The 17085-nt window shown below is 47.6% G+C and overlaps 1 pseudogene; it reads left to right on the top strand.

The window, feature by feature from the left end:
• The first annotated feature begins 1439 nt into the window (after positions 1-1439).
• LOC148481662 (uncharacterized) overlaps positions 1440-17085 on the top strand; it is a 51395-nt pseudogene continuing 35749 nt past the window's right edge.

Here is a 17085-nt window from a genome sequence, read left to right as displayed (position 1 = left end):
AAATGTCGATATTAAGGTTAGGCTGCGGGATGGGAGGATTAGGGTTAAGCATTGGAGGGAGGTTAGGGCTATTATAGGGATAGGCCACGTATACTTTACAACAATGCTGCTCCATAAGATGCCTTCAGCCTAGCACCAGGGCCCGCAGCCAGCCGCACCAGACGGGTACTAATAATAAGTCAAACTCTCATTATAGTACACGGGCAGCCGTGGGCCGTAATGAGGAGGGAGAAGGAGGCGGTCCGGCCTCTGGTCATCATCTCTCCCCCGGCGCCGCCTCTCTGATCTGAGTGGGTCCTCTCCTCCTGCAGTTGCCGCCGGGGATTTTAATTTTTTTTTTAACCATCCCGGGAGCGAAAAAAGAAAATGGGAGAGAAGAGAAACCCTGCCAGCATAGCGGCCAAACCAGCCCTGTAACCAGTCTGCATGTCTTGCCTTGTCTGTTCCTGGTAAATTATATTTCTCTTTCATCCACTAGGGGACACTGGAGGTGCTTACGCTGGGGAATAGAGGCGTGGATAGCTGGAGCTGGCACTTTAAAATTTAGAAGTGTGAAGCTCCTCCCCCTCTATGCCCCACCAGCCCTCAGTTTAGAAAATGTGCCTACGGAGCTGGTCACAACCTGTTGTGCTCCAGCAAGTCACTTATTTTATTTCTTTTATTTAACATTTATTTATTTTTGTTTTATTATTTAGAACATCTTTTACATTGTTTTTGAGGTACCCTTCGCCACCTCTCTAAAGGTGGGGTCCGGGTACCTGGCGACCTGTTAACCTCATGGGTTAATATGGAAGGAGTGTGCAGTGCTTAAACTAAAAGCTACTGACAGCTCCTTAACGCCAGCACACACAGCACAGACTGCCTCCAGGAAGAAGCTGTGAGGAGAAGTGCTGTTAATACAGAGGAGCCGTCCTGAGGGGAGCGCAGTGAGTATGATCACATGCACTTTCCCCGACTACTGCCCCGCTGCCAGCGCTGGTTTCAGAGAGCGCTAGAAGCGCTGCTAAATGATTTATGCTTCTCCCCTCTCCCCACTGATGAGCGCGACTAGCGGCTCCTTCTCAGCGGGGCTAGCACAGGGGGGGAGGGGATAACAGCGTGGTGGCCATTTTACAGTCCCTCGGACTTGAGGATAAAGGGGGAGGAGCCTAATAGCGCGGGCTCCCTGGTCTAATTAATGCGGCAGTTGCTGTTAGAGCAGCGTGGGGGCTGCGTTTAACCTGTTGTTTGCCTGCATCTCTCCACCACAGGTAGTGTGCAGGCACATGCTGAAGGCTGATTCTCCTGTCTACATCCCTGGCAAGAGGCTGTGAGTAACACTGGGGTGTCAGTGCAGGGAATCTTATCTGTGGGAGGGGGTACCTCTTCCTCTGTGTCCCAACCAGCCTTCTGTTTTATTTCTCATCACTGCTGTGTGTCTGGGTGACTGTTGTTTATCAATGTCAAACAAAACAAAAGCGGCTCAAAAGATGTTTGTCTGTTCTAAATGTAACCACAAACTATCTAAGCCGCATGCCACTGGGTCCACGTTATGTGATGCTTGTATAACAATTGATCCACCGATGGCTATTTCTGACTCAGTTGCTCCGCCATGGGCCGCTTACATGGTAGGAGTTATGTCAGACTTAACGTCAGAGTTAGCTGAGGCACGTAAGTTTCAACCTCCCTGGGTGGCGTGGCTAACTAAGTCTCTAGACACCTTGGTACAGGTTATGGGCACAGCAACATCCGCACCCTCCACTTCCTACCAGAGACCGAAGCGTACTCTGACGACTGTTCTCCAGTCAGAGGAGTTGGAGGAAGAACTCCTTACTATGGAGGATAGCGAAGATGGGGAATTGGAGGTTCCATTACAAGACGACACACCTCAGGAGTTAGAGTCCACCTCTCCTGGGGTGGAATCTTTAATATTGGCGGTCAGAAAGACCCTGAATTTACCAGAGGATATAATTCCTCCATCACAGGAGTTTGAATTATTTAATGAACAACCGTAGAGCACTGCAATTTTTCTGTTCTTGCAGCAGCTTCAGCAACAGCTCTCGGTTGCTTGGAAACAGCCGGATAAGAGGTTCCAGATTCCGCGCCGGTTTTCATCTAGTTACCCTTTTCCTTCATCCATGATGGAGAAGTGGGAAACCCCTCCTCCAGTAGATGCGTCTGTCTCCCGTCTCTCAAAGAAAACAGCACTCCCAGTACCAGGAGCTACAGTTCTAAAAGATCTGTCGGATCGTAAGTTGGAGACAACGCTAAGATCTATTTATACCGCAGCAGGTGCTCAACTCAGGCCCACACTTGTTACCGCTTGGGTTAACAAGGCGGTGGTTTCCTGAGCCGATCAATTGATTACAGGATTGGACTCAGGTAATTCCAGAGCAGAGTTACGTCTACTAGCAGAACACATCCGTGAATCTGCAGTTTACATGGGACAAGCTTCAAAGGATATCAGTCAGATTAGTGCTCGCATATCTGCTTCGGTGATTTCAGCCCGCACAGCCCTCTGACTACGCGCTTGGCAAGCTGACGCAAAATCCAAACGTGCGGTGGAAAGTCTACCATTCACTGGCGACATGCTGTTCGGCCTGGAATTAGACAGATGGATATCCCAAGCCACAGGGGGTAAGTCTCCCTTCCTCCCGTCAGCTGCACCGGCTCCCAGAAGAATTTACTCTGGACCTTCGTTTAATTCCTTTCGGGCGCCACATTCCTTTCGTGGTAGGACCAGAGGTGCGCCCTCGCAACCAAGAGGTGGCAGAGGTAGAGGTCGTCCACACACAGTTGCTCGTAGACCAGAGCCTAAACCAGCTGAGAAACAAGTGGCATGACGGTCTTCCGTCCCATCTGGGACCATCTGCAGTGGAAGGCCACCTGCAAAGATTTCAACAAGTTTGGAACCAGACTTCTACAGAACCATGGATCCGAAGACTAATTACCCTGGGGTACCGAATAGATTTCGAGACCTCCCCTCCACATCGGTTCTTCACTACAAGTCTGCCAATACAGGCAGAAAGAGCCAAGGTTCTACAGGAGGCTATCCAGTCTCTAGTAGTATCTTCTGTGATAGTTCCAGTTCCGGAACTTCAACGAGGTATGGGGTTTTACTCAAACCTGTTTGTAGTACCCAAGCCAGATGGCTCGGTCAGGCCCATCTTAAACCTAAAGTCTTTGAACCGGTATCTGAAGATGTATCATTTCAAGATGGAGTCTCTAAGGTCAGTAATAGCGAGCTTGGAACCAGGGGAGTTCCTATTATCCCTGGATATCAAGGACGCATATCTCCATGTTCCCATTTGGGAACCACACCAGACTTTTCTGCGTTTCGCCATTTTGAAGGATCATTATCAATTTCGGGCATTGCCGTTCGGGTTATCTTCGGCTCCCCGCATCTTCACCAAACTCATGTCAGTCATGATCGCTCTCCTTCGGTCATCAGGAGTGAACATAGGGCCTGATTCAGAGCCGTTCGCAATTTGCGGACGTTCGTTCAGGAAAAGGGGCTGGCTATTTAAATGAACCGTTCGCTCTTTGCGGTCTGTTCACGCCTCTATGTCTGAACGAGCGAACAAAACATGAGAACGTAATTTAGAAAAAAACGCCCCCTGGCCACTCGCATCCTACGTCATTTCCGCTATTTATTAGATTAATCGAGTACATCGACCAGGGTATGAACTGCTCGCTATTCTTGGGGTTGGTTTTTGCTACCACAATTTTGCGAGCAGTTCTGGCTATAAAATAACCCAGTGACATGGTCAATGACGCTGCTGTATTAATTATGCACACCCATAAAACGCCCGTTTTGACCTTTAAGCACGCCTGCGTTCGGATCTCCACTCCCCATTTTCAAGCACCTTCCCCTGTTACCACCCACAAACGCCTCATTCTGTCACTCAAAATAGCAGGCATTCGCAATTTAGTGAACAAACGATTTTCGGCCGCAATGACTGGTTCGCGCATGCGTATTATGATCCGTACGCATGCGCAGTTGGGCAAACATCGCTCGGAGCGAACGAGCAGCCACTTGCGTCCGGCTCTGAATCAGGCCCATAATACCTTATTTGGACGATCTGTTACTCAAGGCTCCATCGGTGCCTCTTCTATTAGATCATGCCTTACTGACATATCACATTCTAATCCAACATGGTTGGATAATCAACTTCAAGAAGTCGAATCTCAATCCGTCCCAGAAACTTTTATTTCTGGGCATGATATTGGATACGAAATCTCAGAGGATTTTTCTTCCAACAGACAAGGCCAAGGATATCCAAGTGTTAGTTCAGCTGGTCCTCAAAACAAAGACTGTGTCAATGCTTCTTTGTCTGCGTCTCTTGGGGAAAATGGTAGCTGCTTTCGAGGCACTACAGTTCGGCCGGTTCCACTCCAGGGTGTTTCAGTTGGACCTGCTAGCACAGGGGTCAGGGTCTCATCTGTTCCTACATCGACAGATCCGTCCGAGCCCGGTTACCAGAGTAGCCCTTCTTTGGTGGACACAATCCAGAAATCTGTTAGCGGGAAAACGGTTCGGAATGTGGGACTGGATCATCATAACCACAGATGCCAGCCTTCGAGGATGGGGCGCAGTGGTCCTCGATTATCACTTTCAAGGTCGATGGTCCCCTCTAGAACAGAAGTGGCCCATAAATGTGTTGGAACTCAGAGCGATTTACAATGCTCTGATAGAGGCAACAGAGTTGCTAAAGGCTCGTCCGGTAAGAGTTCAGTCCGACAACGTGACGGCTGTCATTTACATCAACCGCCAGAGAGGGACTCGGAGTCGCATGGCTATGCGAGAGGTAACTTGGATCCTCCGATGGGCTGAGTATCAGTCAATAATCCTGTCAGCGGTATTCATTCCGGGTGTGGACAACTGGGAAGCAGATTACCTAAATCGACAGGATGTCCATCCCGGGGGAATGGAAGCTTCATCCAGACGTGTTCAACGCGCTGATACTTCGATGGGGATGTCCTCAGGTGGATCTCATGGCGTCACGATTGAATCGTCAGCTTCCAGTATACGTGTCAAGAACTCGAGATCCACAGGCGGAAGCAGTAGACGCTCTGACAAGTCCATGGACCTACGACTTCATTTACCTTTTCCCTCCGATTCCACTTCTTCCTCGTCTTCTAAAAAGAATAAAACAGGAGTCAGCCTCGGTAATTCTCGTGGCCCCGAACTGGCCTCGGAGAAGTTGGTTCTCGGACCTTCGGTCCCTATTATCAGACGATCCGTGGCCCCTTCCTCTGCGCCCGGATCTTCTACAGCAGGGCCCTTTCATACACCCCAACTTAGCGCAACTACGTTTAACGGGGTGGCTCTTGAAACTGATATCCTAAGACGTAGAGGTATCCCAGACGCGGTTATTCCCACCATGCTACGTGCCAGGAAGCCAGTTTCGGCTGCGCATTATCATCGCATCTGGCGTGCTTATATCTCATGGTGTTCCAGTCGGGATATTCCATCTAGGACTTTTCGCTTATCCCGGTTTCTGCTTTTCCTTCAGACGGGTCTGGATTCTGGCCTTCGTCTGGGAACATTAAAGGTGCAAGTTTCTGCCCTTTCCATTTTCTTTCAAAGGAAATTGGCCCTCATTCCTGAGGTACAGACGTTTCTTCAAGGGGGCTTGCGTGTGCAACCTCCTTTTGTACATCCAATTGATCCCTGGGATCTTAATCTAGTTCTTCTGTTCCTTCAGTCGCCCATGTTTGAACCTTTGGAGGAGGTTGATCTTAAGTACCTATCTTGGAAGACGGTAATCCTCCTGGCTCTCGCTTCGGCTCGTAGGGTTTCGGAATTGGGGGCTCTTTCCTATAAACCTCCTTACCTAGTGTTTCATGCGGATAGAGCGGGACTCCGGACGATAGCTGCCTTCCTTCCTAAGGTCGTGTCGGCTTTCCATATCAATCAGCCTATTGTGGTACCAGCATTTGTGGAGGACTCTGGTTCTTCTACCTTGGATGTGGTTAGGGCTCTCCGCACCTTCGTAAGTCGGAGTCGCTTTTTGTCCTCTATGATGCAGTTCGGAGGGGTTGGCCAGCGTCTAAGCAGACTTTAGCACGTTGGATCCGGCTAACTATTCATCAAGCTTATGTTAGTGCTAACCGTCGGCCTCCTTCGTCAATTTTGGCTCGTTCCACACGTTCTGTGGGTGCGTCATGGGCGGCCGGTAGAGGAGCATCTACGTCACAATTGTGTTGTGCGGCCACTTGGTCTTCAGTTCACACGTTTGTCAAGTTTTACAAATTTGATATGTTTGCTTCTTCGGCGTCCCATTTTGGCCGCCTTGTTCTGCAGGCGCCACAGAGCACTCCCACCCGTGGGGATAACTTTGGGACGTCCCCAGCGTAAGCACCTCCAGTGTCCCCTAGTGGATGAAAGAGAAAATGGGATTTTGGTACCTACCGGTAAATCCTTTTCTCTGATTCCACAGGGGACACTGGACGCCCACCTCTGCGCTCTATGCCTGCCTTGTTCGGTTTTGTTCTGTATGTTGTATGATTTAGTTATTGTGTGTTCTTCTCTCCTTTCACTCTGCTTGTTCTCCACCTCCTCTCGGTCTTCATTTTCTAAACTGAGGGCTGGTGGGGCATAGAGGGGGAGGAGCTTCACACTTCTAAATTTTAAAGTGCCAGCTCCAGCTATCCACGCCTCTATACCCCAGCGTAAGCACCTCCAGTGTCCCCTGTGGAATCAGAGAAAAGGATTTACCGGTAGGTACCAAAATCCCATTATTTATATTGTATTTGAGTGGTAGTGAATCAGGCCCCGTATTTGTGAATATTTTCCTGTAAACCTGTCCTGCCTGGCTAATAAACCTAATACCTGGTTAAGTAATCTACCATGGGAACTAACCTCCATCACACACCACTGCCACCTTTACCATCTATAGGGTCTGCCAAAAGGTTATGGACCCAGGCCACAAGGCTCCCATACCATCAGCATGTGCAGATTAACGATACCAAGAACTCTGCTAGACAGAATGAAAAGATCTGAGTGAGTACAGAAGAATCCTTTATACACAAGGGTGAAAATGTACAGTGCAGGTATACATATAACCTGCTGGAAAGCACTCATTAATGCCTCCACTCCCTGCACACTACCGGGGTCCTCAACAGTGAGCGAGAAAAGCTATGGATCAGGAAACTCACGCTCCCCCAGGGAAGAGAAGTCTATAATTCTGAGGCAGAACCTCCCAGATCTGTAGGACCCCTGGAAGCTGAAGCTTCTTTGGCCTAGATGTAGAGGCAAGAATCCAACATCCATTCTAAGGAGGAGAAAATCAGCACTAGACCATGCACCTCAGGGTGTCTGAGATTTTTTGGGCGGACTTGCCAGCAAGGAAAGCTGCTGTGCAGGAGGGGTGCCTATTGCAAAGCAAAATCAATGCTACCACCCTGATGTCAGCCCCTGCTCCCTCTCATTTGCCTACTGCGGCAGCCAAGTGGTGGGAGATCCCATGAACCTCCTCGAAGGCGCCAGGGACTCTGCCACCATTATCTCCAATGCAGGCCTGGGACTGACTATAAGTATGAAGCTTGATAGAGGGCAGCCACTCCCTTTGTTGCTATGTCTCTAGTGCACGGTCTGGTGCCAGTTGGCACTGAAGGCATGGGGATCCTGGGCAGATACTTATGAAGGTAGTGGCCGGGTCCCCATAGATGGTTCCACTCTTTTTTCTAAGAATCCCCAGCTGTGGCAAACCATGCGGAAAATATTGCAGATGATAAAAGGAAAACTAAAAACGGTTACCGGTCACCATAACAGCGTGCCTGGCTCCATCCATCCCTTGAAAATAACTGAGGGCCTGATACAGCAAGGAACGCAGCCACGAATTCTCATGCACCCGGCCGATGTTTGCGTTCTGCACATGAACCGGCCACTGCTATTGGGAAGCGATCTCAGTGAGCACGCAGTCCCCTCATAAAGTGATTAACAGGAAGTGACTGTGTGGGGGTGGTGATGGGGGGGTGGTCACAGAAATGCAAGCGTACCATTGCGTTTGAACGCCGTTACAGGGGCGTGCATAATTAAGCCCCTGTGACCTAAGATGCAGCCAGAGCTCTAGATGAGGTCAGGTGAACCACTGTTATGCTAATGGGTTCCTATGGTCCTTGATGTTACTGATGTTTTCGCTGTCTAGCGAGGTATTGCCGATGTGAGTAAAGGGAAGTGGGCGGCATTATGTAGTGGTGGGCGCCTGGTTCTTGTGCTGCGGTGTCATTACGATTGCGTTCATTAGCATAGTTTTGCAGCGGCCGGGTGCGTGCGTATGCAGACTTGCGTTCCGTGCTGAACAGGCCCTGAGCCCTGATGGTAACCAATCAGGGAAGAGCCTGAATTTTCAGCAGTAATTTGTGCCCCCACCACAGCTATACACCAGTTGTCCAGTGATCCCAGGGATGAATATAAGATAATATACAGAAGCATATAGTTATATCTTAGTTGATGTGATGGCTGTGAGGGGAGGGAGTGGGCGGGGCCTCCCTTCAGCTCACACTGTGCTTGTGCAAGACATAGTATTATATCATACATTTTACCTTCACTGATCAACTCCACGTATTTTATGGACATTACGATACAACAAGAGAATAAAAAACGGCTGAAAGTGGAAAAGCTGATCAAGAAAAATAGCTGAACTGAAACTATAATTATATAAAGGCTAATAGCAGAACAAGTTAGGGACTTAGGACCTGATTCAGACCTGTTCGCTAGATGCGGCCGCTCGCTCCCAGCGTATGCAAATTCAGCTAAGTGACGCCAAGGCTTTCGATCGCACGGCAAGGCATAAGCACGCCCACTATGTCTTGGCGAGTGATCACTTTGTGTTTATAGACGCCCACCAGCCTGTCTTTAGCCGCCCGCTAGCGTACGTCATCTCCAGGAAGTATATACGGCCATCGGTACATTGGATGAGACTGCAGCGCTTCTGGTTGACTGTACCCTACCGCAAGCACTGTGAGCAATTCTGTGTAAAAATCAACCAGGTGACGTGTACTATGACGCTGGCTGTTAATTATGCACGCTTCTGAAACAGCGTTGAAACACTCAGGCACGCCTGCGTTCACAAATCCACTCCCCCTGTTACTACTGTCCTTCCCCTGTTACCACCCACAAACGGCCTCTCCTGTCACTCATTTCACTGGGCTGTCTTTGCTGGGCGAGCGAGCGCTACCCGATCGCTCAAACTAGTTCGCACACGCAAATGCATAACATCGGCAGCGTACGAGTGAGCGGCCGCTTGCGAAAGGGTCTGAATCAGGCCCTTAGGCGCGTGATTCAGCGAAGTACACTAAAGCCACCACAGTTGCGAATTTGTACACAGCAATTGTGCGAAAATATGCTAATGTCGCAACCACTGGGATTTGCATTGAGACGCCCATCACCGCAAATCCAAATGACTGCATACAAAGGCGATTATAGGACTTCTGAGTAACCCTATGGTTGCGCAGAATGACAGCGGGAACTAAGACGCCGGAGCCATTTTCACTGCCCCAAAAACACTTCGACACACCTGCGCTGGAGTCGCCACCTCCCCGTTGCTGTCCACAAATGGTCCCTGTCAGTCACTTTTAGAATAAATCCTCTCTGCGAGTGACAACAAAAATGAAACTTGACGCAAGCTTTGGTGCGGCTCACATACATGCGCAGATTACAGATAACTGCTCAAACATCGGTATTGTGCCATCTCTGAATCAGAACCTCTGTAAATCACTGAGGAATATGGCCCTGATTCAGACCCACTCACGAGCGGCTGTCCGCTCGCAAGTGGGTCGATGTTCTGCACTGAGCATGCGCACGACGGAGGGAGCTCCGTCGTGCGCATGCGTCAGACGCAACGAGCGAAGGAAAGTCCTTCGCTCGTTGTGTCTGATCAAAGGGGGCGTGCTGTCGATGTTGACTAGTGATGTCAGTGGGAGTGATTTTGGCTCTGATAGAGCCAAAATCACTCCGGAGCTTGCGGTTGAAAACCTCAATCGCAGGCTCTGGCTCGCAGTTTCGATGGTCGCGATGGTCACGACCATCGCGGCCATCAAACTGCACGCTCGTATATGCTGTGGGTGGTGACCCACAGCTATACGAGCGTCCAGGAGGACGCTCCATTTTTTAGGAGGGCGGCCCTCATTCAGAGCGTGCGCTCTGCTCAGAGCGTACGGCTCTGAATGAGGGCCTATGTGTGCAGTATATAGATAACTGGTAATAAATAAAGAATTAATCAGTGACAGTGAGCAGGGCACAGCGATTGATCATAGTGAGGATAGAGGGTCTCATTCAGACCCGGTCGCAAGCGCCGATGCGCTCACAGCTGCGTGTGCGCAAGCCCCGGAGCGAGAAACTCTCTCGTTCCGGAGCTCACTACAAAAGGGGCGGCTGTCGTTGTTGATCGACAGCTCGCCCCCTTTTGTAGGCGGGGAGGGGGGGTGGTTTCACAAACGGAGGCGTTTTGTGGGCGGTCGCACTGACATCATCAGTGATGTCAGTGGGGAGCTTCCTGCTCGATCAGAGCAGGAAGCTCCCTGGGGCTTGCGGTTGCTGAGATCCAACCTTAGGGTCTCCTTGCAACCCCCGATGGTCGCGATGGTGAACACCATCGCGACCATCAACCTGGTCGGTCGCTAAACTGTGGGTGGTAACCCACAGCTTAGCTAGAGACCAGGAGGCCACACAAAAAAAAAGCGCCCGCCCTCATTCAGAGAGAGCGATTGCTTCTTGCGACTGCTTATGAATGAGGGCAGAGGGCCTGATTCAGAGCCGCTCGTAAGCGGCCGCTCGTTCGTTCCGAGCGATGTTCGCACATCTGCGCCTGCGTATGGGTCGTAATGCGCATGCGCCATTTCCGTTGCGGTCGGAAATCGTGCACTCGCAAAACAGCAAGGGCCTGCTAATTTGAGTGACAGGATGAGGCGTTTGTGGGTGGTAACGGGAAGGTGCTTGAAAACGGAGAGTGATGATCCGAATGCAGGCGTGCCAAACGGTCAAAACGGGCGTTTTAAGGGTGTGCATAATTAACAAAGCAGCGCCATCGATCACGTCACTTGGTTGTTTCTTAGCCTGAACTGTTCGTATGATTGCGGGAAGTAAATCCTACCACAAGCACTGCGAGCAGTTCAGACGCCTTTCGATGTACTCGATTAATCGAATAAATAGCGGAGATGACGTAGGATGCGAGCGGCCAGGGGGCGTCTTTACAAAATAGCGAGTGCATGTTTCGTTCGCTCAGACATAGAGGCGTCAACAGACCGCAAAGAGCGAGCGCTCAATTTAAATAGCCGGCCCCTTTTTTGGAACGACCGTTCGCAAATAGCGTCCGGCTCTGAATCAGGCCCAGAGTATCTTATTGGCCAAGTGCAAAAATTACAGCATCAATCCAGCCTCCCTGAGCCGCTCCGCAAAAGCCACACGGAACCAACTTTTCAGGAACAATACCCTGAGGCATCACAGGTCAACCTGAAACCAAATAATCATCTCTAGGGGACCAAGATGATAGTCCAATTGCTACTGGACAAGTGCAGACATTGCAGGCCTGCACTTCGCACAGAGGGGCTCATTTTCTGCGCTTGCTTGTAGAGTATGGACGCAGCCAGGACGCCCGCTTCAGATGGAACGTTTGCACCCAGCATGGGGCGGGTACAAGTCTCAGTGGCAAACGCAGGATTTCCAGAGGGGGATTTCCAAAGGCTTAAATTTAGAGTGTGGCCTGTCAATGAAGAGGGCATAATTAGTACTTAACCAGCTTTAATAAGCATCATACAAAGTGTATTGTGTGCATTAATTCCAGCATATACAGGACCAGTGATCACATTAAGCCATTAGATGTGCCAGTAGGCCATCCTGCCTGAGCTGAACAAATTTATTTTAGATGTGGGCACCATTCCAGACTATTGGAGCAAGTCCGGGAGCCTGGAGGAGCAGCAGAAGAACCTAGCACTGCCCTGGACATACTGTATATGTATATATTGGGCTCTATAGCAGTGCATCTCTAACAGTGCATGTTTTCCAGATCTTCTAGTTGGTGCACAGGTTATTTATTACTGACTGATACATGTTAAAAGATCCACAGGTGGTGCAAATTATTTCATTTGTGATTCTGAGAAGAACATGCTGCACTAGTAACAATCTATTATATTACTATTTCTATTGTGGTCATGGTGTGGGCTGGGGAGGGGGGTTTCCAGGCAGACCGAAACCCCCCTTGCGTTTGCCTATGAGTCTTGATTATGACGTTTGCGGACTTCTGCGTGCAAACTCACGGATACTCAGCATGCACCGGCAGACACTCACATTAGCAAAAGGCTGCTGCAGCCGGATGGAAACAATCAGCCCCGAAGTATTGATGAGTTAACCCACATTCACAGTCAGGGTGATATTCCTCTTTTCATTTTCTTCAATGTACGTTGTTGTTTTTTTTATATTTGCCCTGGGAGCCAACAGCCCTGGTATGCGAGATTGGATACAGATTGATGTGCAGAACAAAGGACAGTTCCGAGCTGGGTACATACCTATATAATCATCAGGCCGTCCTTTTGAATTTGACCCGTTCGTGCGATAACGCATGAGTGTGTTTGCAACTTCGATCATGTTTTGTTGGAAGAAAACTGGTTGCATCAAAGGAATCACATCTTAGGGCCTGATTCAGACCCGGACGCAAGTGGCTGGACGCACGTACGGCGTACGAGACGAAAAATGCAAATTCAAGCGCTCGCTCGTAATTTCGTACGCAGCTAATCTTCTGCCCCATAGTCTACCAACCCCTCCTCTAGCTAACGAGCGAGCCAAATTGCGACCGCACATCTCCAATTTTGCATGCAGGGAACGCTCGCACCAGTCCAAACCGGAAGTGGGCCTGTCAGTTTTCGATTACCTGCTCGTTCATACATCCTTTAATCGTATCATGGCAATCAACAGATCAATTAGCTTAATTGCTCTTCACATTTTTTGTTTTTTTCATTTGCAATAAACTTTACTCTTGTCCGTGTTTGTTTTTTCACGCAGAATACGTACGGATTAAACAATGGTTTCCTTTATCCAAAATACATGTTTGTGTCATTTTTCATATTGTTTTTCGTGTTTTGTCTGTCGCATATTTTACTTGTTTCATTTTTTTATTTAAATTAGCTAACGCATGTCACCGCATTAAGCCAATCATAACTCACATTAGATTTTTAAGCCTGTCGAACACATGACTCATACACTAACCAATAGAATGGTTCCTGTTAATTTTCCAAATACATTAGCCAATCAAAATTATTTTCTTGGCTTTATTAAAACTGTTTTTTCCCAAATCCACCATTGCCATCATGAGAGCCTCTGCGTTCACCAGGCGGGAGCTGATAGTCCTGACGGAGGTTATGGACAGGTGGATAACCAGCCAGCCTCCCCCCATCACCAACAGAGAGAAGCGATCCGCCTATGCAGAGGTTCGCCGCCACCTGCGCTCCTTCGGCTCACGCCGACAGATTGTTTCAGACAGCGGATAGCTGAAAGTAAGTTTTATTTTTTCTTTATTTTTTTTAATTTTGAGGCCCTATCTGCATGTGCATGTTTTCCTTCTTGCCCTGTTTGTTTATTTAATACATATCTGCATGTGCATGTTTTCCTTCTTGCCCTGTTTGTTTATTTAATACATATCTGCATGTGCATGTTTTCCTTCTTGCCCTGTTTGTCTATTTAATACATATCTGCATGTGCATGGTTTTGTTTTTTTTCTTTTTTAGTCTCTAAATATTTTTTCAGTATGTTTGAAAGTTAAAAAATTAAGCCAACCTTAAATTGTTATCCATCATTTAGGGGCAGAGCGCAGAATACGCCGACATCAGCAGCGACGCCGTCGGCCACTTCCCCTATCCCCAACTCCCAGCCAATCCTCCTCTCCCCACCCTACCCCTAGTTTACCCTCCAACCCAGCATGGCCAGACCCGGACGCCCCTCCCTCTAGTATACTTCCCATCCCTCAACATTCACCCTCCCCTCAACCCCCCTCTCTCTTTTCATCACCCTCCTCTCCAACCACCCCTCGCTTTTCCACCCCCTCCCCCCCTTCAGAAATCACCCCTCCTCCTACAGACCTGCATTGGCCCACCTCCGAGGAGGACGATGGTGATGCTTCTGGGCCAGGCGGCATTGTCAATGGTATGTTTCCCTTTTACCTTGTTTTTACAAAATTTTGGGGGGGATGTTCTCCTTTGCCTGTGCATTTTTATTTGTTATATTTTTTGAAATGTTTGTTAGATATATCTGGTTTTAGAAATGTCTATGATGTTTGGCCCTTACACATATCACACATGTCCAAACAGTCATACTTGTATCTCTTGTTTACGGTACCCCCCAAAGTAGTTTTTCGGTGTTTTTCGCCTTTTTTACAATTTCTTGTTTTTGTCGTGTTTATTTCGAATTTATTTGGGCAAAGAATGTTGGCTTTGAATTGTAATGTTTGTCCAATTTATTTTGGGTTTGAAAATTGCATTTCCTTTGGCAGTTGTTTCTCAAACAAAATTATGGATTTTTTTATTAAGAACCTCAATTTTTAAACCCACAGAGGACCAGAGGCGGCTGACGGAGGCAGCAGTGTGTGTGGAGAGGCTGAGGGGCCATGTGATAGGCATGCTGGTGGTCCTCGATCACATGGCCGGGATCCTGCGGCATTCATTTTTTTAATTTTCCAAAATTTTGTTACTTTTTCCATAAATAAAAAAAAATGGTTCGTTTGAAGTCTCATTCCTTCTCTGGAAATATTATATTGTTTAACCTTACCTAAGTCGACTATTGCAGCAAGTTTTTAAAACTAATGTAACTTAGATTCGAGAAAGCTGAATTCGGTCAGCTGGCACATTCAACACCTAACAATACCAATAGGTTTTTTTTTGGTTTGTTAGAACTATTTTTTTTTGGGGGGGGGTAAGGTAAATATTAAATGAAACCTGTTTAGGCCGAGAATCCAAAACATACTGATTCACCATAATACCTTGGTGTGTTTGTTTGGAGACACTAAGCATGGTAAAATACTGCACAATTTAAAAAATAAATGGATTAGCCCTTAATCAAGTTTCCAATTTGGGAACCACGTTACACTTGCATGTAATTTCGAATGGAAATGCTTGTAAGAATGTCTCAAAAATGTATTAACTAAAAAATTAGAAACACAAAGTGATTAAGGACAAACAATACACACAGTGAAAACACTCGTCAAAAAACAGCCTACACCAAAAAGATATAAAAACAAAGCAATCAAGAACTGTTTGACAAAGTAGCATGCCAACATGATTCCACAAATGAGTTGACGACAATTTTGGGCTCGAAGTTAAATCCAATGTGTCCACATGAAGTCATTTTTTAGGAACAGGTAGTAGTCATGGTTTTCCCGATAAATATTATGGAATAAAACACACAAATAAAAATTAAAATTGTTAATTACATTATTACATGTCTACAGTGTGTCATCTCACTTCATTTTGGACAATAATTATCTGAAAAAACGGGCCACAACATCATCACGTATGGCCCCCCCACATACAGACCTCCGACCAACCTCGCGGGGGCCATCCTCAGGCAAGGCATCCTCTGGCTGCATTGGGACACCACTCCTTATGGCGATGTTGTGAAATATCCCACACAGGACCACAATTTTTGAAACCATATCCGGCAAATACATGAGCTCGCCACAAGAGCGGAGGAGGCATCTGAATCGGCCTTTTAAAAGGCCGATACAGCACTCCACCACTTGCCTGGGGGCTGTAAGTGCGGCATTATACTCACTTTGTGGCCCTGGTGTGGGAGCCAAATAAGGAGTGAGCAGCCAGGGCATGCAAGGGTAGCCACTGTCTCCTGTGAACAAGAAAATACAAAATCAGGATCACTGTGTATCAAGCTTTGCATTGCTTTCTTAAAAAGGTCTACACTTACCCAGAAGCCACGCATCACCAGCTTGTAGGTTGTTTAATTTATGCCAAATCCCTGATTGACGGATGACGAATGAGTCATGTGCACTCCCGGGTAATTTTGCATTCAGGGACAGGATCTGGAGGGAGGCATCACATACCACCATTACATTCAGTGAGTGATAGTGTTTTCTGTTTCGAAAAATGGCCTCCAGCCGTGCTGGAGGCTGAAGTGGTATGTGAGTACCATCCACAACCCCTATGTGTGGGAAGCCAGCAATTTGGTAAAAATTGGCCTTCGCCACACTAAGGGAACCCATATCCAAAGGCATTTGAATAAAATGATGGAGGTGCTTGAAAAGGGCCTCCATCACTGCCCTCAGGATCCTTGAAAATGAGGATTGGGAGATTCCTGCAACTATTCCCACTGTGGTTTGAAAGGATCCTGAAGCACAGAAATTTAACACCGCCATAAATTGCGTAAGTGGTGGTATTGCTGTAGGACTGTCAATTTGCCGCTCAAGATCACTCTCTATTAATGAGAGAGTGTCTATGATGATTTGGGGCGGAAGACGGTAGCGCCTTAACACCTCATCATCGGGCATTCCAAAAAGGGTGACACGTGTTCTATATATCTGGGGCAGAGCACGCCTACGATGCCTACGCCTGGGACGAGATTGAGGTTGGTCAGCTTCCGGCAGCATGGCCACAATAATAAGACCAACATCAACCTGAAATGGTAAGAATTGTAGTTAAGGTATGTTGCCCAAAAAAAAAATACTTAGCTTTACGATACAATCCAAAGATGCTTACATGCCGGGGTATTGTCATGATTTCAAAAACCTACATTTCAAAAGACCATAATAAGTTAAGATTTTGTGGTGGCCATTTTGTAATCTTGTTTTTTGAAAATGCACAAAAATAAAGGGGGGAAACACACATTTCGAAAAATAGGAAACCGACATTGAGAGGACTTCCACAATTTGACAGAAACAAAAAAAACAGAATTAGAACGCTAAATGGTTCGCATTTTTACAAGGGGAATCAAGCCTACAAAAGTGCGCTAAATGGTTCGCATTTTTACAAGGGGAATCAAGCCTATAAAAGTGCGCTAAATGGTTCGCATTTTTACAAGGGGAATGAAGCCTACAAAAGTGCGCTAAATGGTTCGCATTTTTCACATCCCAAAAAACACGGAAAAAACCGTTAAGACCCCAAAAT

This window comes from Taudactylus pleione, unplaced genomic scaffold, assembly GCF_031769625.1.
Source record: "Taudactylus pleione unplaced genomic scaffold, aTauple2 ptg000571l, whole genome shotgun sequence".
Classification (NCBI taxonomy): Eukaryota; Metazoa; Chordata; class Amphibia; order Anura; family Myobatrachidae; genus Taudactylus; species Taudactylus pleione.
The sequence above is the reverse complement of the archived record's forward strand: the minus strand, read 5'-3'. Positions and strand labels throughout refer to the sequence as shown.